The sequence below is a fragment of the Colias croceus genome, chromosome 11 (assembly GCF_905220415.1).
Source record: "Colias croceus chromosome 11, ilColCroc2.1".
Lineage (NCBI taxonomy): Eukaryota > Metazoa > Arthropoda > Insecta > Lepidoptera > Pieridae > Colias > Colias croceus.
Window position 1 is genome coordinate 3,298,514 of NC_059547.1, and position 22,461 is coordinate 3,320,974.

Here is a 22,461-nt window from a genome sequence, read left to right on the forward strand (position 1 = left end):
CGGTTGCAGTTCAACAACCTCATCAGGTCGTGGCGAGTCGGGACGTGGCGCGATTTCTTGAGGTGACAAAGGCGGACATGGTGATAACGGTCGAGGTGCCTCATCAGTTTGGTGGTCCCTCAGTGGCGACTGGCAGTATAAAGACCCAGGGGATGGCACATCCAATGGTTCGCCTGCAAAAACATTTCTATATAGCAAATGTTTTTTAAAAACAGCGACAGTATCAGCCCAAGTATAGCAGTACGCGTCGCTTTATTTGTGATAGAAGAAACCCAAGTATGGTATCCTCGCATCACTAAGCATTGATTAATGTTGATGATAGTAACAGCCCAATTTTAGCAGTACGCATCACTAATTAATCAAAACAAAAAACCGTTGTATTTTTTAAAAATTACCAACTTACTTATCATATTTTCTTCCGACGAATCGCTTGTAGATTGATTTGCTCTTTTGGCAAGCCGATTTTCTAGTTTTTTAATCTTTCGTCTAATTTCTTCGTCCGTCTTTTCATGTTTCCTTTTCTTCCCCATATTGAGCACTAATTATTTTAATTTTTTAAAATTCAAAAATTATTTTATCGGAGACGTGCGAAGGCTTGAGCACGGAAACGCAGAATGACCTACACATCGTAACGAACCGTTTGAGAAATGATGGGGGTAAATGGTAGGGGTAAAAAGTGTTGCCACAAAAAAAAAAAAAAAAAAAGTATAATTTAAAAATTATAAAAGTATAAATTTAAATTAATAATACTTATACCTTTAAAAAACCCGTGCAAGGCTCAGGCTAGGAACGCTACTACACCACGTCAATATAAATCGCAAAGAATGAAGCTGCGAAACATAATGAAAAATATCTCAATGGCTGAACATAATGGCATTCACAGAACCGCACATACATTCGTATACATATCTATCTTATTAAAGTACCGTGCATATATCTAATTTAATAATCGAAAATAGCATACCGACATAATTTATCAATTTGTATAACAATATTCTACAAGATAATGAATAGCAAAGGTCAGAACAAACGATACCGTCTCTGTTTTACATATATTTGAGAGTAATTATACATTTTATAGTCGTATTTGACATTGAAGAGTATAAAATATCAAGAGAATTACGATTTACGACATTATTTCAACGTTTGTAGCTATAATAATGTAGGTAACGAATAGTAACTAGTATATAACAGGCAGTGACTTTCGTTTTATCTTTCGATAAGGCACCGGTATTCGCCGTGAAATTACTACAATTCTAACACCTATTTGAATTTTATGTTAATTAAATTACCGCTTAGTGCGTTTAAGATGAAACGATAAACCAATTACATCATAACTAATTAATATTTCCAATATCACACGGGACTTTTCGATGATTACACTAGTTAATATTACTTTTAAGCTCGTGTTTAAAATTGATAGTTTAATTTTTTACTGCCATTGAAAAGTAATATTTAAATCGAGGAATACATCCCACCCTTTGAAGATATCGTGTGAACTTATAATATAATATAATCCTAAGGCATATTTCTACAACTATTTTTATGAAACCAGTCCATGTATAACTACGTCACTTGTCAATAATACCATAACTTGAATGCAAGCCATAAAATGGTAATTTAAGGGGATGATAGCTCATGGTATAGAATGGTACTTAAATAATTTATAGGGTGTAGAATAGGAAAGCAGTGGAGTCGTAATCCGAACAAAATAATATCGTTAAAAAAAAAAAATAACACGCTTAAACTCATGAAATGTTTGTACCTATCCTTGATAAGGGTACAAAGTTTGAATTAAATCTGTCCTGTCTATTTAAAGTGATTCAAAAGGAGTCGGTTGTATACAGACATACAGGTGAAGCTAATGAGACCGTGTTAAAAACTAAAGCGACCACGATCCACAACCAGAATATAGACAGATAGATAGTAGACATTATACTAAAGTTACCGAAGTATCTACTTCATAAAACGAAACACATTGAATATTATTAGCCGGTAATTCAAATTAGATCAGGTGAAAGTGGTCTGGAGTACCTACTGCATAGCGTGAAATATAAGAGAAAATTTAATACAGCCCGGGAAGTTAGCATGCATTAAATTTTACCGCTAATAAATGTTGCACAACATTTAAAATGACTTACATGTACGTGCGTGATAAATTAATTGGTTACGGCGTTCATTATTATTTCGTTTTTACGAATTCTACAACCAATATAACAAAAGATATTATACCTTGTGTTTATTTTGCTCACAGTGTTACATATAAAACGTACTATATACCTAGTAAGTTTAGCGCCTAGCAAGCCCTTTTTAAGAGGCTTATCGCTCATGTTAATAGGTGTACGTACGTCTTTGAATTCGTTTCCAGTTTAACTAATAAATTACTTTAGTTAATAAAATGGTGTTTCAGAAAGAATTCTACACATCAGTTATTTTGTCATCTGCCTTTTTTAAATCGAAGCATTAAAATTGCAAATTATTGATAAGATATTTACCGCTTTAACGTTTTAACACTTCTGGCTCTCTCCGGACCTTTTTCGACAAAATTCCTCAAATACTTTTCAAAATGAAGAATCCGAACACGTGATGCGACACAAAAATGCAAATGAAAGCAAAAATAAACGTCGGCACGCATTAAAGCCGAAATAAAAATTTATAGCAAACATCAATTTAAAACTTGATTCGACGACAAGTCCAAAAAGTGAGTACCTCGTATCGGATAAAAAACTGGAATTCAGTTTTTGCTGTGTTACACGATGCTGTGGTTATTAAGAATGTACACGTTATATTTAATTATTGAGCAATTGATCAATTATTATAAATAATGATCTTTAGCAATCGCAAACACATAATATTCTTAATGCTTTGCCCTGGCTGAAAAGGTGTGATCCCCAAATCAGTTTTCGTGTTATTTTTCAATATAAACAGTACCAACAGCAGCTAAATATTTTATTTATGGTAAAACATTAAGTTTAATACCAAAAACCCAATCATCAGGTAATCCAACCCCTAACATCTACAACACTTCAATATGAAACCGCATTCAAACGAACAAGCTTGAAAGACAGAGCGACAATAGCAATCGTCCTCTGTACTCTATACTCTGAGGGAGTGACAGCCCTCAGTCAGCCCCGCGCAATACATCACACTAGATGTAGACAGCCCTACAGAGCCTTTGCTAGCGAGTTTCTAAGCTTGTGTATGATTTTAAGTGTCATTAGATCGCAATTTTTTTCCATCCGTATCAAGCATCATGTTTAATAGCTATTTAAAATATTAACAATAAATGATACCTTTTGATACGTCATTATGATAGAATTTTATGAATGGTTATCATCATATTAATGTATCATAAGACACTGAGTTCTTTTAGTACTAACAAAGACCACGTACCTAAGCAGGATGCTAAAACAATTTTCAGTTTCAAATTAGAACTTTACTTTTAATTATGCCTTATAGACCTGATAATTTTAACACCACCAATATGCGTATTTTACGTTTAAAATGAGTTCATCACAATCTAATTGACACTATATATACCAAAATCTATCTCAATCCTGCCTTAAAAAAGCCTTCATAAAATTCACGAATTTCCCCTCACACAACACAACTCTACATGTCACTAGTCTCGAAATGAGCGCTCTTAAAAGTAACCCAGGAAAGCTTATGTTGACGCGTTTTGAGGTAGTATCAACTAAGAGAACTTTACATTGCATTTGAAATAAGTAATATCGTATTATGAGCATGGTGTTTTAAATATTTCGTTAACTTGAAACTTGTGAGCAGGAGATACTATTAAACATAAAAATTATAGTACTTGAAAACGTTGGTTAAAATTTGCTCGCAATGCGTTAGGCTTGGAATGGCTCTCAATAATAGAATCACAATTAATTACAGGCTGATTGAACTGGGTATTTAATATTAAGTTGAAGATTCTTTAAATAGTTTTCAAACTGAAATTTATCATTAAAATAAGCAATTCCTCCTTAACCTCCTTAACCAAGGCCGTTGTTTGTTCCCTTATATACTTTCTCTACAATAAAATACATTTCACCTAATACGACTGTAAAATCTCCCCTTGCATTTAGTTGCAGGTGCCTACAATTTTTCTTTCCCAACAAATTCGAATAGAGTGGCTCCATCATTTCTGTATATGGGGAGGAATGTTTTAATGTCAGTCCTTTGAAGTTTGAGCGTTACAATTTTTTGTCATAACACGTAGGGTCTAGGGAGAATTCTGCATTAGGACAAATTGTTTCATCTTTTATGACGGCTTGAGATTTTCAAGGAACTCAGAAATGCTTGTTATTCGATTAAATGTAATAAAGCTTAGTTCAGTATGTAGTATAACTTTTAAAAACACAGTTAATTGCTTGATTTAAAGCGGTTATTTAAAAATAACTTGATAGTAAAGAATGTTGTTTTTAGATTGAAAATCCTTCAAAGATATAAATATATGTTCTGTAAGTAGGTACTTAAAATAACCGTAAAGAATGTCGTTCTAGTACTTTGATATAACATGGACTAACTAGTCTTTCCTTCTTATACATCGTAAAGAGATAGAATAAACTATACAAAAGAAGGTATTCTATGCATCAAAGATTATTCTATGCAAATGAACCGTTATACAAGATGACATAATGTATATTATATTAACGATGAGTGTATATTATGCCTCATAATAAAAATATATGAGCCTACAATTTCCACGATAGTTATCAACATTAAATCAAGATACAGGCTCACAGCATTCCTACACAAAAGTGAACAATAAAATATCTCAATCATTTCAAAAAGGCCATAAATTCCGAAATACTTTATAGGCGTTATAAATCACATAACAAGGGAGCTAAGTCGTATAAATCTAACAGTATCAACTGTGAGCAGTCAGACACTGATCAACATAATAAATATAGCACTAGAAATAACAGCGTCTCGAGTGGTTCTTGTAATGCTTGTACCTCTGACATGGTTCTTCATAGAATATGCTAATTTACGGCAGAGTTTCATGCGCTTAACCCTGCATCTTACTGAAATTGAATCCAGTAGAAACTTCGCAAGTGGGTTTTGTTCCGAGTGTTTAAGTTCTGAACCAATTAATGTTTCTTTGTTGGAGGACTCATTAATCATTCGAATGGAAATCTCTTCTGTGGAAATTGAAGTGTTTTAATTAGCAATTTCGCTTGTGAACTATTTCGAGTGTTTTATTATAACAAGCCTATTGTGTAAAATGTACATGTGTACCTATTGTAATTAATAAAGGTTTAATAAGCAACGGAAGTTTAAAACCAACGTAATATAATTATCAACTTATATACCTACCTACGGGCTACGACCAATAGTTGTAAAGGTTCTTAGTGCATAGTGCAAAAATTTATTATACTTGCAATATTAGTAAAAGAAATATGCTATGACAATCCAATTATACTTTTAAAAATTTTCAACCAACAATATATTCTTCTGTACACTAAGTTCATTGCCATTTCCCATAATAGTATAAAATACAAATTTAATTCACGCAAACAGACTAACATTTTCTCGCACACAATCCCGCATGTTCCACTAGAGGCGGTGGAGGGCAATTGAGCACATCTTAGCGGTGCGACGACCACCGAACAGTACTTGAGCTGAACGCCTTACCTGCTACGTACCTACTGATGAATGTATTATGTACTAATGCGTTTAGAGTTCCGCATCTTGGGTGACTGGAGACTATGAACATATCCTAGATTTGAAAACATTGGGGATAATGTCGAAGACACTTCATTAACGTTTATATTTTTACCTCTTTAACCTTCCAGCGGTCGCGCGCGGTCTCTGAGTCCGCAACGAACTTTTTTTAGTCAATATACTGAAACTGTAAACAATAGACGCTTGCGCTTCCGTGATACCTTCGAGGGGGTGAGGATGCACCTCTCAGTAGCCCTGTGACATTCGTCGCATTTACAGGTGCTTTCTTATTTGTGTTTGCGGTCTCAGATTCCGCGCGCGACCGATTGTGTTCCAGAACAATCCAGTGCAATTAAACCGAAGCCGAGGTAAATATTTTATGTTTTTTGTATCTTATTATTACTTTTTATGCTTTAGACTATAATAATATAAAACTTGTGTTGTAGACAATGAATTACGAAGACTTAGAACGTCGAATATCTCGCATGTTAGAGGAGGTGGAATCAGAAGATGAGGTCTTTGATGACGTTTCGGACCAAGAAGACGACCCTATAGAAATTTCACCAGCACAGGATGAGTGTCTTCAATCAGACGCAGGTCGTTGTTACTATTGCGATAGGAAAAAGAACCACAAAACAAAGTATAGTTGTTTCAAATGTGGAAAACACATGTGTCTAGAACATGTGATTGTTATATGCCGAGAATGTTCATTTCCAATAGATATTATGGACACTAATACGAATATTATAGGTTATTCTAAACAAAAATTAGTAGTTTTTAGGTATGTTTTCTTTATTTCATTTTATTATAATTTAGATTATTCTAGAACTTTACGTAAAACGATCTCAAAAATAGATGTCATTTTAGAGTTTCTATTACACAGTGCCAATTGATGATGAATGTGATTTATTTCTAAGATAATTATAGTCAAGTTTATAAGTTGTTAATTGTAAAAAAGAAAATTTCATTTTGTTTTGTTTAATGTTGATTTATAACGGTGATTTCCACCCAGAGTCAAAAATTTTGAGTTTTTATAGACCTTTGTTCTATTAAGTACAAATAAAAGAAGTAATGAGTAATTAAGTTGTTTTTATTTTATTTCACATGTTTAAGACCTCTTTTTAATCATGTGCTATACAATAAGTCAAAATATTCATTTGTTTTCCCAAACGAGACACTTGAATTTGCGGAATCACAGACCGCGCGCGACTGCTTATGTTCGGCGCAAGGGTGCGACCGCTGGAAGGTTAAACATTTTAATATCGTTATTACAAATATGAGATTAGTGGCGGTGTGTATCTCATTTTAGGCTACTTTTTAATAAGTTGTAGCCTTATTCACAGAATATACTAACTGCAGCCTGCAGGTATACCTTTTTGTACTTCTTGTAGTTGAATATATTGCAACTGTTTGCAGTATCATTTACGGGTAGCTCAATCGAATCCATTTTCCATTTTTTTCATTTCAATTTCACAGCGTCGTCAAAGTCTCTCTATATCAAAAAGAGTATGCTACAGTTTGATAGAAGCCCCTCATAAGTGCAACGCAGCGCGTTATGAAATCATTACCTAATGTCGTGAACACGTCTGCTCTCTAAAGATACGACAAATTTCTTTCCCCCTCTAGTTTAACTGCTTAAAAAACCGTATATTCTGCTCCCTCATAAGATCATAGTAAAATACCGATAATTTAAGATGGCTTGTGACAAAAATCCTTTGTTGTCTAGACTACAAATCGTTTTACATTAAGTAAATTTTATTCTTAACTATTTATTATATTAAAGGTTCGATTAAGATTTGTAAAAACGTTTTATTAATTTTTTTATACTGCTCTTTTTATGTTAAAGCAACCATTATACCTACTTTTATATAATATCTACCATTTTATTGATTCTTATTTTTATTACGATACTAGTCTTTTCGGTTTGTGTTGTTTTGTCATTATTTTATTTAAAAAATATTTCTATATAATATAATATGTACAATACAATCATTATCCTTTATACTTAAGCGGTACATGTATCTTATTTTCTCAGAATGGAATTACACTTTTATTACATAAAAATATTATTCATATATTGGAAATGTTTCTCATATTCACACACAATAATATATAAAAAATCTTTACCAAATATTACAAGAAAAATATCTATATTTTTTATCACAAACGCCTTCTAACATCGCAAATAAAAACCCTTAACAGATTATCTATCTAACGTATATGAAAGTAATCTCTATGAAAGTATTCTTAAAGTAATCTCTCACAGGGATCACTGAACCTTTATCAAACCGTCTCAAGCAAACAAATACAGTCCGCGTCTAACCACTCACTCTTATCAGTTTATGATGAACAGCCGAGCGACATATCACAGATTATTTATAACAATATCCAGGTAACGCATATTTTCAAGTGTTTAATTATTATTATTTAATTTTAAAATCATAACTATATCAGTCAATTATTTGGAGGTTTTTTTTGGATATAAACAGATATTGTTATTACTGGTTATTGATTTCTATATTATGCCCATATCTGAGACCAACATAAAACCGACATAGGTCATTTATTCTCTGTGGAAACACCATGTGACAGCTATCAATGTTCCCGCCAAAAATGAACTTTATGCAGCTGCAGTTGTATTGATGAAAATTGATCCCGGAATTATTAGGTTCTAATACTTTAAACCTTAAAAATATACATAAACTAACACACATATGTACATATTGTTATTTTAACATAATGTTTATAGTTTATACTATAGACACGACTGCATTAACTTAATGTTTATTAGGTACTCTCAAAGGTAACATAAAATAATGAAAACGCCTTGAAAATTTACATGTTCAAGTATTTGCAAATATTTTGAATATATGATTATATTCAATCTATTTATAATAAAAACGGTACGTAGATATTATACAGATTAAAATATTTTTAGAGACTATACAGAAATCGTATCGTTAAAAAATAAATGTGTAAATTTGATACTAGGGGTATGCCGTATGCCTCTATGGCAAAAAGAAGTTCAGATGCGGGTATATGCGAAAGCATAATATCTATTCACTATAAAATAATTTCTTGAGGCTTATTGTATTAATTTAATTTCTTGACCTCGCCTGCTCTATTTTCAGGATTATTAAAATCATGAGAAAATATCCTATGAAAAATATATTGCCAGTTTTCATATTAATGTCTTGTTAAAGTATTAATCGGGTCGTAATACTCTTAGAGAAGAAAACTGTTCCATTTCAAACAATACCTCATTTAAACATGTAAGGGATTAGCCATAAAAATTCTTCGGTATTTCTCTGTAACCGCACATCAGTGTCAACTTGTAAAACTGGAATTCTAGTGCTTATGGGAAGTTGGATAAATCTATACTTGTTCATTAGTTATAGTATTTTAATATTTTAAATGATATTTAAATTATTGGTCTCTCTATACATGCTTTACATATTATACTGTTGTAAAGAACTTAGTCATAAAATAAAATAAGTTTCAGAACATGTATCTTGAAATAAAGAAATATATTAAACATTTGATTTTTAAAATTACAACTGAAGGAAATGTTATTCGTCAAAATAATATATGTACTTGCATGATGCGTTGCGGATATTTATCGTAGGTATAATCGGTAAATTTAAATCAACTTTTCCCGTCCAAATTTCAATATTATTCCTCGATAAGCTATTATGACAATACTTTTAAATTTTATTGAAAAATACAATATTCATATTCAAACGTATGTAAAATTAAATATTAGATATCATAAACATATATACATTTTTAATGCTTACAAATTTTGAATTATTATATTTAATACGAATTTATCTTATTTTATTCAAGTTTGGACATTCAAAATGTCATCGAATATTGCATATAAATTATTACAATAGAATATCGCGAACCACATCTAATTTCGCATAAATATTGTGCAATCACACAACCGCAACATCTCCCAAATGCGAATCAACTGTCAAATTTAAGCCATTTGAATTCAAAAACACCAAACTACAGCACAACAACACAATATACAGATACAACCAGTAGGGAAACTTCATACAACACGTTCGAAATGGCTCTTGCACACAAGCAATCGTGTCTAAGGGTGTTCTTATATCTGTTAATTGTCATAATACCCTTACGATTCTTGTAAACACGCTTGCTTGAGTGCGTGAGCCATTTCGAAAATGTTGTATGAAGTTTCCCTACTGGCTGTATCTGTATATTGTGGCGGCAATAATCTCAATTGACGTGACTGGAACGAGTAGTCCTCTGGGGTACCGTGTGAATTGCTTATCAAATGATTACCACTTGTTTAGCAGTGAACGGCTAAGTGGTTGCCTACGGTATATGCAAAGCATTGTGTGCATTATGGTTAGGTTAGTGCTTGACCACGATCTCGCCTGATGGAAAGTTGAGATGTGGCATTCTCTTGAAGATCTCCATATACTCCTTGGGGAACACAGAAAATAAAGTATATAAGCATAAAATAAATTGGATTTATATACCTTATAACATTATGACTAAAGAGAACAAGAAACTGCTAATTGAAATTGCAATGCTACTTTATGCATCCATACTCCCGAGAAATATCTATAAAATTATGCACGGCCCATTTAAGCATTATCTATAGAAAGCAGTTATAAGCACGCACTACATATTAACATAGATAATATAACATTAATATCAGTGAAATGTTAATAAGATGCAGTTATGCGCCCATTTCTGCGCAACTACGCACGTCCACGCTTACAGCCATAGTCACAAAGCAATGTAAAGTTATTCGCTTAGAAAACGTCGGTGCCTTTTAAAACAACGCGCCGCGCTTAAAATTGCGACCTACAAGGCCGTGGAAAGCCGAGAAAATGGAACTTTAAACTTGTTTTAAAGCTCGCGTTCTGTCTCGTTCTCTCGTATCGCGATAAATAGAGACGGATTGTCTTGTCAGTGATAGAGTGAAAAAGAGCGATCTCATTTAATCAGATGTTAACATAATTCCATAAATTGCAAGGCCAGTTAGCAATGAGTGTTGATCAAATGCGTTGTAAAGCGCAACGTAAATGCTAAGTAGGTACGCTAAAATTAGATCCGGGGACTGAGCGTGGAAAGTCAGCTTAAGACGATCACATGAATTATTTATAGGACAGGAAACCTAAGGATTTCAAGCTCCACGGATTAAATGCAATTATATGAAATGAAGATAAATGGAATGTAAATAGGCAAGTTCTACAAGTGTTAAAACAAGTGTTGGAAGTTATTTTTTTAATTGCAAACCGCTTGTTAGCCTGCGGGCATATAGGTCAATAGACTTTGTATCCGGTGCACTAGAAGAAAAAAAGAACTTCCAACGTACCTATTAAAATTATATTTGTAATTTAATTACAGAGCCTTTTATACTCATCCTAAACTATATAGCATGTGTCTAAATAAACAAATTAGTACATTTTTTGTAAAGGATAAATAAGGCCTTTTGGGCAAGTAATACCTAAATTAAAGTTCGAAAGAACACAACATTTTAAAATTCTCGTAAAGTGCTCTTTACCTCACACATATATTAATTAAAACATATTTACTAATTAGCATTCTTAAAATAAGCACAGCCACAATTTGTTTTTAGCATTTAAAACAACTTTGAAATGTTAAAACGATAACCATCTGACAAAATGTAAATACGCTCTTAAAATATTTAAAATTTATGAACGAATAAAAATTTTGGATAAAGCGCTTATTCTGTATCAAATTTAATGTTTTTACGTTCATAATATTTTTTTACAGAATATGCATTTTCTTCTATTTTCGATAGATTTTTTCTAAAGAACATCAGACATGACATACTCCATGTTGTATGAGAAATGACACCAGGAATATTCATTAGTTAGGGGAGAAGAGAAAGGGCTTGTTAACTGGTTATTTACATAGATATGAAAGCAAGATATATTACAAATCTGGGCAATCGGGCGATATTCAATTAACTTCTGATCGCTTTCCGTCCAACGGACACTCGCAATTCTTATGAATAACTTTTAAACTTTCCTTATAAAGGCTTATTAGACTTGAACGTCTGTGTTTCTCTATTTACAGCTCTCTTTATTGCTTTCGGTTTAATAAACAACGCTTTAATTTCATGCTATTGGCATATTCTTTGAAACTTTATGCAGTTTGGTATAAACGACTTATTTATTGAATTTTTCAACTCCGTCTATCAAGGCTTCTTCAAACAACGTAAGAAATCTTATTAAGACTAACTTTAAAAAATGTCTGAAGTATTTTTTAATTTAAAATACGATATCGTTTGACGGAAGAAACTCCTAACAACTTCTTTAGTTGATTTTATATTACAGATTTAGTGAGTAAATTACTATTTCTATAACGTCCATTTACGTCTCGGTTTACGAATTAAATCTTATTTATAAGCTAAAGTTTAAATAAAAATACATTCAGAATACATCAAACTAATTACCATCTAAATAAAATGGATTCCAGCGAAACGTGGTAGAGATTTTTATGTGTCTGTTTCAATGAATCTTTTAACTTTTCAGCCAGCAAGTGGTCGGTGCGTTTTGCAATAAAACCTACATCTGGCGAATATAAAGCAAGGATCAAATGGAACCTTTTTACATTCAATGTATGTAGATTAAAATATTATACTATCATGTTTTTCTCTCTAACATTTATTTTTAAAAACTGGAATTTATATTATTTTAGCTGTGTTTAGGAAATAAACGTTTAGCAAATTGCATCTATAGTTCGATTAAAAATTAAAGAGAAAGCTATTACTAACTAAACGTTGATAAAATTGTTTATATTTTAAACTCTTAACCAATCTCTGCTACAGTATACACCATAAAGCTTTTCCTTTGGTAACGTTTGAATAAGATCGAAAGAGAATTCCTTCAAAAGATAACACTTTAATTGTGTGATAAAACAGTCAGGACGCAATAGAATGTGTCGATGTCTTTATTGCTTTCAAATGGTTCGATCGCTTTATACGAGCTTGGATAACGCGCTTTCTAAATATACATTTGAATTGAACATTTCATTTGAACTGTTCTTTGTCACTTAGGTAAAACACTTAGAAAACACACTAACTAAGTTATTAAGATTACCTAAGCTCCTTCGAGAGTTTTTAATATGTAACAAAATCTTATAAGTTAGGTATCATGTGTCTTGCTTTGAAAGAGGTAGAAGAGGTTCTGAAATTATTTACTATTCGATATTCTTATTTATAAGACGTGATATTTATAACGAATTAGCTTTTCGTCCGTCGCTTCGCCCTCTTGGTCCAAAACTTAACAAATTATATACAAAAAACCTTCCTATTTAATCACTAAATCTATTAAAAACCCCATCAAAATCTGCTGTGAAATTTTCAAGATCTAAAGCATAGAGACACATAGATGGTGGAAAGCTTTTTTATACTTTGTATAGTATTACATTATCTGTGATACTATGTAGTGATGTGTCTTATTGCAATTGATTGATTGAAATTTCGGACAACGTATGTATTACAAATAGGTTATACAATAGCAAAATTTATGTATCACTATCGGTGTCTAGTATATGTGCTTTTTAAGCCAGGTTATGGCGCCAAACGTGAGAACTCATCAGTGTTACGACAACACTCACTGTTACTACTGCTATAAATAATAATGGAAGCGAACGTTTACTTGATGGAAAGCGATTCCATTTGATCTTTGCCCATAAACATCTTCAGGGTCACGAACCCGACGACGTATCCCCTCAAATCGTCACTATTAATATTGAAATTTTATACGAAACGTTTTAAAATACCATAAGTTAAAATTCGATAAGTACTAGAAAGAAAATTTAAGAATCGATTACGGTCATTGATACCGCTTGAATGTCAACTTGCGTGTCGCAATTCGCCCTTTACAGTTCAAAGTTGCGTAGTAAAGAAAACAATTACTGATATTTAAATACTTCGTATGTGGTTACGTACACGTTACAAACATCGTTACATTCATACATATAAAGTTTATTCATTTTAGATAACTTGAAAAAAGTATATTCCTGCAACATGAAATAATTTAATAAGTTTTAGTTTATAGGAAATTTAGTAATACTGTTGCTTTTATAACATGAATATCCGAATTATGTAAATTATTTATGTCATTAGTTTATTTTTGTAAAAATTCAGCGATTGTAGGTTTGTTTTTACAAAAGAAGATTTTTCTCGAAATTTATCAGTGCTCAAAGTTGGCATGTCTATCTACAAAGCTAGTTTAGGGTCTATCAATTCAGCATAAACATTCATAATATTATCTACTTCATTCTCCACACTACCTGATTACCCTGTTACTGCATACATAATTCCATTTAGTTATGTAAAATGATAATCAAACCTGAAGCAAGCGAACAAACAGTTAATGCCCTTTTTGCCTCCATCCCGCGCTCGCTTCTCGGATTACTTTTTTACAATAATTTGCATAACACACTGACAAATTAGTGATGTAAGAACCTGTACAATTAACATACAATATGTCCGTGTTAATTGATGTTCGTAATTGTTTAACTAAACCACAGGGCTGAAACATAACATGACTAAATATTTTATTTTTAAAACGAGTAAGTACATCGAAATTTTAGTATTTACCCGTTTTTATGTTAACCATTTTTATGGTTTACTTGTAACGGTAGTGGTTGATAGGAATTGCCTGTTGAACTAGGCAAGGGCCTGTAATTAGAAGCTAATCAAGCGATAAAAAGAATTAACATAGTTTAACCAAACACAGACATTAAAATCCGTACATCGGAAACGCAAAAAAAGAGAACCATATAGCATTAGCATGCCTAAACGTCCGCAATCATTTCCCTATCGCCGATTCGCCAGAACATACGCAGCCATAAAGTATGAGAGGACGCGCGTAATCCCTTAAACGGTAAGCCTTCCGCATTCGTCCCCGTCAGGCCGACCGACTCGTGCCAAGTTCAGAGACCATGCGACCGCAAACCACTAACGCGAAAGCACCGTTTTTGGAGGCACTACATAGCAGCCGCCACTCGCCAGCCAATCCCAGCCAGACGCTAGATCGTAGATGTTTCCATTACACCTCGCACTAGTTAATCAGGTTCCCGCGCTAAAGATGACCAGTCGAACACGAAAGACGCAATTGAACCAGGAATTAATGGTGTAGAAGTTATTAATGAGCGAGTAACTAAAGCGGTAATGAATACGCTAGAACCAATTTATAGAGTCATGCTGATTATACGATAAAGTGTGACTCGTATACGGATGAATAAATTCGAAGAATATCCAAGGGCCCATAAAATAACGATACTGTTAACGCTAATAAAGTGCCCATTTATATATAAGGTACGTACATTTTACAATCAGGACGAGTTTCCTAAGAAACTATAAATCGTAGAAAGCTGCTAAGTTTGAAGTTATTAAATGAAGTCGTCTCGGTGGACGTCTCGTTTGCATACAATAAAGAAATGCGAATTGAATTAGCTCTAAAACGCAATAACCATCGTTCATTGCTTTGAGAATATAGCCTTAGTGGGTTTGTTGTATGAATTAATTCAGTTTGTTTGTGGCGATCGCTTGAGGGTAATTTGTTTAGTGCAATGGATGGATCTATGGGACGTTATCGTGGTGCATTTGAATAGCGGATGAATGAGCGTGTTATATGTAATAAGTACGTGATAATGACATTTGAAATGAATAATGTTTTTCAAAAACTACTTTTTCTTATACATGCATTTTATAGGAGCACAAACGTTATTGATGGATCAAAAACTTGATTTAAATAGAGAATTTTTAACGAATTTTCATATATTACGAAGAACTAATAAGTTTGTCTTATATTATATGTATTACTAGCTTTCCACCCGCGGCTTCGCCCGCGCAGTCAAAGAAAAACCCTCAAAGTTCCCGTTCCCGTGGGATTTCCGGGATAAAACCTATCCTATATCCCGGGGTAAAAAGTAGCCTATGTCCTTTCTCGGGTATCAAAATATCTCTATACCAAATTTCATGCAAATTGGTTCAGTAGTTAAGGCGTGATTGAGTAACAGACAGACAGACAGAGTTACTTTCGCATTTATAATATTAGTATGGATGTATGTGTCATATGTATGAGTATTAGAGTTCTAAAAAGTACGTTTTCTAATACCTATTTCTTACGCATAATGTAACACCAGGACAATGCGTCCACCAAATATGTTGCATACCTGAAACAAAGATAAAAATAAATTTTTATTATTGGATATTTTTAATCATTTATAAAAAAATTCCTTTTCAATTTAAATTTCAAATTAACTACGCCCTTTTCTATTTTTTTGACCCATTAAATCTTTTTAATTAAATAATATTATCATTTTAAAAAGCTTTCCGAAAAATAACTTCCACTAGTTTATGGCAGAGTCAATTTCAAAGCCAATTCAAGTAAACTTTAGATCACAGCCTCCGACAAAAATAACTCGTTACTATAGACTCGAAAATAATTCGAATTGCAAAATCAATTGGGATTTATTTAAACATAATAATATTAAATTATTAAATAAGATCCAACAATAATAAATTACAAATACAAATATCAAACATTATGAAATTTAAAAGAAAACATACATCAAACTTGCAGGAATCCAGAATTTAAAGATAACTGGAAGTAAAGGCGTCTTATTTAATTGAACGCTCCAATAATTACAGAGAGCGTAGGGTTGGCAACAGTAGCAAAGTTCGTAATAAACCTTTACTGCTTGTAATAAGATAAAACGCCTCTACGCACCTCTCACCGACACAGATCTACGAAATACATTATGGTACTGATTCTTAATTAGTTATAGATTGTAATGTGTATTAATTTTAAATTTAATGAGGTAGCATCGTCTGTTCATATGCTACAAACCTAGCAAATAATTAATATTATTAGTTACACGTATAGGTATGTATATAAATTGGAAACCGTTAAATATTATGCTATCCCAATTGATTTAACAAATGAAACAGAACGATTTAACATCTCTTGAAATAAGGTTGCGTTCGATTTTCGAAACCAAAACTTCCTAATACAATTTAATACACAGAACTAAAATAAAAATCAAACAATTATTAACATACAGAAGCAAAATATTAATAGCTATGGAACAGCCACAGACAATAAAAAAATAAAGTATGTATAACCATAGACAACTTTTTCTTTTTTTTTTAAGACCGCGGTATCCGCATACATATTGGTAGCCCTAAAAGGCTTGGACATAGGACGTTCCGAATTAATCTGGTACCACACTGTGAAACGGACAGAAGCGCGCTTGTTCGACTTAACATTATCTTTTACAATCGCTTCGGAATTTTTAACGTGCGTGTTCCTTATTTCGGCGTATCTCGCGATATATGCCTTGAATGATATCGCTTGTCATGAATACGTGTACGCTTCATATTACATATCCACCTTCCTATAAATATGCGTATAACTGTGGTATTATAACCTACACCTACCTACCTGTATTGAAAATTCTTAATTAATATTCGTTATGATTTTACACGCATAACTTCTTAATTTTTAAAAGCTATCAAGAACTGCATAATAATTTACTTATTCATAAATAAAGCGCCGATTGTTATTTTTACCCAATTTATTCGATACAACAAAACTGGAATTTGGTAACCTTCTTTTTACACGTGAAATTGATATCTTATATTAATTCGTTCTGACCTTTAACCTTATACAACCTCTAACCTTATCGACAAAATAGGCACAAATATACCCATCGAATAACGAATGAAAAAAATACTTATAAATCATAGAAATCCTTACAAAGCTTTTCTCCACAATAACAATATATCTCATACAAAACGATCTCCAGTCGTTATTGAAGAACGTGGAACTGACACGAGGTTATTTTCCTCACAAAACATAGTTCTAGACATTATTCAGTAATAAATTAAGCAAAGAAAATATTGGAATGTAGCCAGATGGGAAAATCGATGGCAGTTTGACGCAGGGATCCGCTCCGCTACACAAAGGAGTACAATAAGAAAATCACATTTATACGTACATCTGACAATAATGTTATGCGAGAATATTTTCGACTTGGCTTTCTTTGAACGATAAATAATGGCTTTTTAATTTGGCTTTATGTGTCTGTAATGTATGAAGCTATCGCCATTATTATTTAATACTAGTGGTCCGCCCCGGCTTCGCCCGTGGTATACATATTCCGCAATAAAAGGTAGCCTATGTCCTTTCTCGGGTATCAAAATATATCTATACCAAATTTCATGCAAATTGGTTCAGTAGTTTAGGCGTGATTGAGTAACAGACAGACAGGCAGAGTTACTTTCGCATTTATAATATTAGTATGGATTTTGCCTCATTTTGTTACATGAGCGTACCTAGTTAGACTTTAATGGTCTGTTAAAATAAAAGGACAAAACATATAAAATAATCCGTATATTAAGAAGAAATAGAATGAAGAATCGTAGTGCGTTCGCGTAATTGTGAAAATTGAATTGTGTGTACATTTAAATAATTAGACTAATTAACTTTCTTTTTTAAATATTTGCACACCCAATCAATGGGTAGAATGTATTAGCCACATAACACTGTAATTAAAACATCTAGAATCTGTAACTACATTCTTGCAAATAAATATAATTTGAATTTAAACATTTTACATTAATAAAAAATTGATACAGAAAGCTCCAGCATGGAATTGTGGGAGTCCATTATCGAGTAGCAGCATACTTAGGCTAAATTAATACAAAAAATAATAGAGGCCGCTTCGAATACTATTATCTTCATTTTTTCGGGGTCTGGTGCCAAGTTAATTTTACCCCTCACAATACCAATTGCAATGCTGCACATAACGGATGATGAAGTATTGTAAATAATTAAAGTTGAAATCAAACTACTTCCAACTAATCAAAGCCGTGGGCACCTGTTAGAACGTAATAATTTATTATCTGTAACCACGAACAGGATCAATACATTTCATAATATACCTACAGTGAATATGTGAAAATGTTGCCTTATTTTAAAACAAATATTTATAAACCCTCACAAATCACCAGAAAAAATAGCTTTACTGTTTGCAATATACTACTGTTTCATAATGTTAATTGCCGGAACAGGTCTCTTAGTAATTACCTATATAGTATACCTGAAGATGACACTGACATGCAGAATGTAAACATATTACCTATATTTTATCTATGGCAATGCGGTTATAGCGCGAACTTCATTCGTACAATGAACTTCACGTACCTAGTACATAAATGCATGGAGTTATAATTGGAGTTTTCAGTTAATAAAGAGCTTAATTAAAATAACATGGACGTACTGTAAAGGTTGTGTCCAAATAAAAGGTTCGTTTTAAATGCCAGATACGACATGATTGAGAATTAAGGAAAGGATTCATTAATAAACGTTTAGTAATTAAAATGGTTGCGGATAGAATTCCAAGAGGCTACAATGGATTTATTACTTTATTTAGCCCGAAACTTATGAGAAAATACACAATTTTATTAACAAATTCATCTCTCTTTATTTCCATAATAAAACAATGTAAACTTTTCCAAATATAAATTAAAAATATAGTAACTCGTTGTTCGTAAAATAAATGAGTAAGTAAATGCAAAATACATAAGCAAAGGTGAAAATAATACTTATGAACGCAAGTGCGTCGAGTCACTTCAACATATTTACGGTACTCTGTAGAGTATAGACTACACAACAAATAGAGGCCGCGAGAACGGTGGCCTGCACGTGCTAAGATGATATTGATTACCGTGAATAATCTATGTGTTCATTAGTCTACAGCATCACAAAATATTAGCCGTTCAAAGGTCAATGCGGTAGTTAAGTCTGCATTAATCTCTCTGGCCGTGTGAGAAATTGTTAATTCACTTAGAGCGTTTCCCGCGTTCTAATGGTTTGGAAAATTCGCGTTGATTGAGTTTGTGTGCTAGTAAGGGTGTTTAGGAAACATGTATAGGTAATTAGGCAATTTAGACCCTTGTCTTTACTCAAAATGTAGATAAATAAATATAGATTCATCATTCAAATATGCGAGAAAAATCTTACTAAAAGCTTCTCAATGAAAGCATTTTAAATTTTTACTTTTTTAATACTTAGTACTTGTCTACTAAGTATATATGTAAGTAGATATTAATAAAACACATTACATTAAACTTTGCATATAGGTATTATACACATTAATAAAATCACAATTCCCTAAAACTCAAACAACACGCAATAATATTGTCACCTTTCCCGTGTTAATTAAGCTTAAATTAAGAACACAATAGAGCAAGGAACCACTTTCCAGTATAATAGGATGAATTTTAATCACACCCGTCAGATATATGAACCTCTGATATGGGTCACACTACATCACCATGAATGTGGGGCTAGTACAGAATTAATTTACTCTGAGAGCTTTTAAAGAGCCCCACACATCCGAATATTAAGCACTATCTTGTAATTACATCTTATTAATTTGCCTTGTTATGTATGGTAATCTTGCTGAAGTGTTTTTCGTTTCTTTTGTAATCTCATACATATATGTATTTTTATTTTATTGTGTTGTAAAACAAAATAAATGATGAGTCAGAAACGGGTGGATGGAGCTTTATAATTTGGTATATTTATTTGAATATCATAATAGCTCTGAGGCATTGAAAAATTTACACGAGATACAATTAATGACAATCAATGAACACACATTGTTTCATTTTGTGTGATTTGAGACCTTATAAAATATAACATGTACATTAGTTAGTTAGGTACTAATAGAGCAGGAAGTAGAGTTTGTTACAAAAAAATGTATGAAAATAATTCAAAACCACGACAAACAAATTAAAAATGTTGGACTAGACATATTTTACCCACTACATTCTCGCACACCACTATAACAAGCACTACAAAATATTGTAACGTAACAAAAAAATTAATAAGAAAAGCAGTCGACCTGGGATTGTACGAACGTGTCAACGGCATGCTGGTGGAATGCAAGAATTGTACAAAGAAAAAGTCCGATGCTCACGTACTATGCAGAGAAATGCAAATATTTAAAAGCCCGGGGATGTCCGAGACTACGTCTTGCATACAAAAACTTTCTCCCTTCAAGAAAAATGCTGACACTCCTTTTAAGGCAACCCGCCGGGTCCGACTCTGAACTGTGAACCGCGGAGATTTTATTTTCAAGAGAGTAATTTACTTAATGCGCTTCCAATAAAGGCGTTAACAAATTGAACTTTCCAAGTGACGGCACCGCTGAATAGCAGTTAATTTTAAAACTATTGCCCGTAGACAAAAGCCGGTGTAATAATAACGCAAACTTAAACTTTGATTGCAAATTCGTCATAGCCGTCTGTGAAGTTTGCTCCTCAAAGGCATTACTTGCGAAGTCGTCACAACTTCACCCGGCGTGAACTGAAACAAAATGTTTCTCGTTTCTTGCTCGAACATTTGTTCCGAGCCCCGCTAAGTGCGAAAGAGTTTGTCGTCGACGCGTTGATATATTACCTTGTATCCCTTCAACTGCATACGATTTGTCAGTTTGACACACACGACAAATTATGATAAACGGCCCTAGAGGTAATGGTAATTGTTACTATGTACCATGTGTGTTACGTTACGGGTCACAGGCAGGTTGTAATATTCCCATAACTCTTTATGATAAACATTTTCAGGTTTCGTTCGCTTTGTTTCACTTCCTTGATAGTGAGAATAAGAGAAATATCTGCTTAGTGAGCTTTGACATCGTTGAAATATATGCTCAGTTTTTTATGTACTTCCAGCGTAAACTATTAAAATTATCAATCTGAAGTTATCCATCTTTAATCTCTAAAGTACATTGGTGCAATATTGCCGACCAAATGTTAAGTAATAAGATGCAAAATTGAATTATTTCAAAGGGCGTCCATCAGGCTAGGGTCGATGACTCATCGGTAAACTCAATAAAGAAACGCTCCGAAAAATTTATGTTATTGGCCGGATTATAGCAACGGACGTGTGAACACTCTTAACTCCGCCGGCCAAGTTTAACCTGATCCCTATTTTAGTAAGAACCCCATAAATTCATCTTTGTAGAGTATTCTAGAAAGGCGGCGTTATTGATGTTGGCAACACCTTTTTCCGTGAATTCGAAACGATTTTAAAGCTTTGCATTCCATTTTACCAACCACATTTTTAATAGCAAGAAAATTAGATTTCATCTGAAACAAAATTAATACTACGCGGTATAACGTAAAAGTATGTAGGTACGCAATGCAAATATCTCGAAGTACTTTCTAAGAAATGAAAAACACAATATTAAAGCTGAGCACATTGTTGCTTTAATATCGCGGGATTATTAAGAATGCAAACATTTAAAGTACGCCAAACCTAGATTACTTTTCAAATCGAAAATATATAAAAAGGCCGTTAGGTACTTTACCTATTATATTATATTGTACTTTATACTTTAACTTCTTTTCCTCTTTATGAATTTGTTCGCCAGTTTTCAAGATACACGGTCTTTTCTAGAAGGCTAAATAGTAACCGTTTGGAAACCCTACAGAAGGAACTTGGTTCTCGTTTTTTTGTGTGCGGGAAGATACTATTAAAGCCTACTTACTTCATTTTCTCTAATACAATAATCCTCCCAATTACCCACATATTTCGATACAGCTTCCAACTCTCCATAAACTAGAGCTGTCCGTTTTATATCTGAACTGTCAGTTGCCCTCAGGATCGTTTACTTTCCAAACCGTGGCAGGCACTCGCGATACGTTATCTTAATTATCGGAGCGATAAACTCACTAAAACTAACGGATCTTGC

General features: G+C 32.9%; 1 protein-coding gene and 1 long non-coding RNA gene across 2 annotated transcripts in view; both read right to left on the minus strand.

Moving 5' to 3' along the window:
* Positions 1–22,461, minus strand: part of LOC123695739 (caskin-2) — a 204,404-nt gene that overhangs the window by 144,892 nt on the left and 37,051 nt on the right. The gene's annotated exons all lie outside the window — the stretch shown is intronic.
* On the minus strand, positions 30–779 carry LOC123695742. Its single transcript, XR_006751960.1, has 3 exons — positions 757–779; positions 404–619; positions 30–173 (listed from the first exon to the last, which is right to left on the minus strand). It is a non-coding gene; the product is annotated as an uncharacterized LOC123695742 (long non-coding RNA).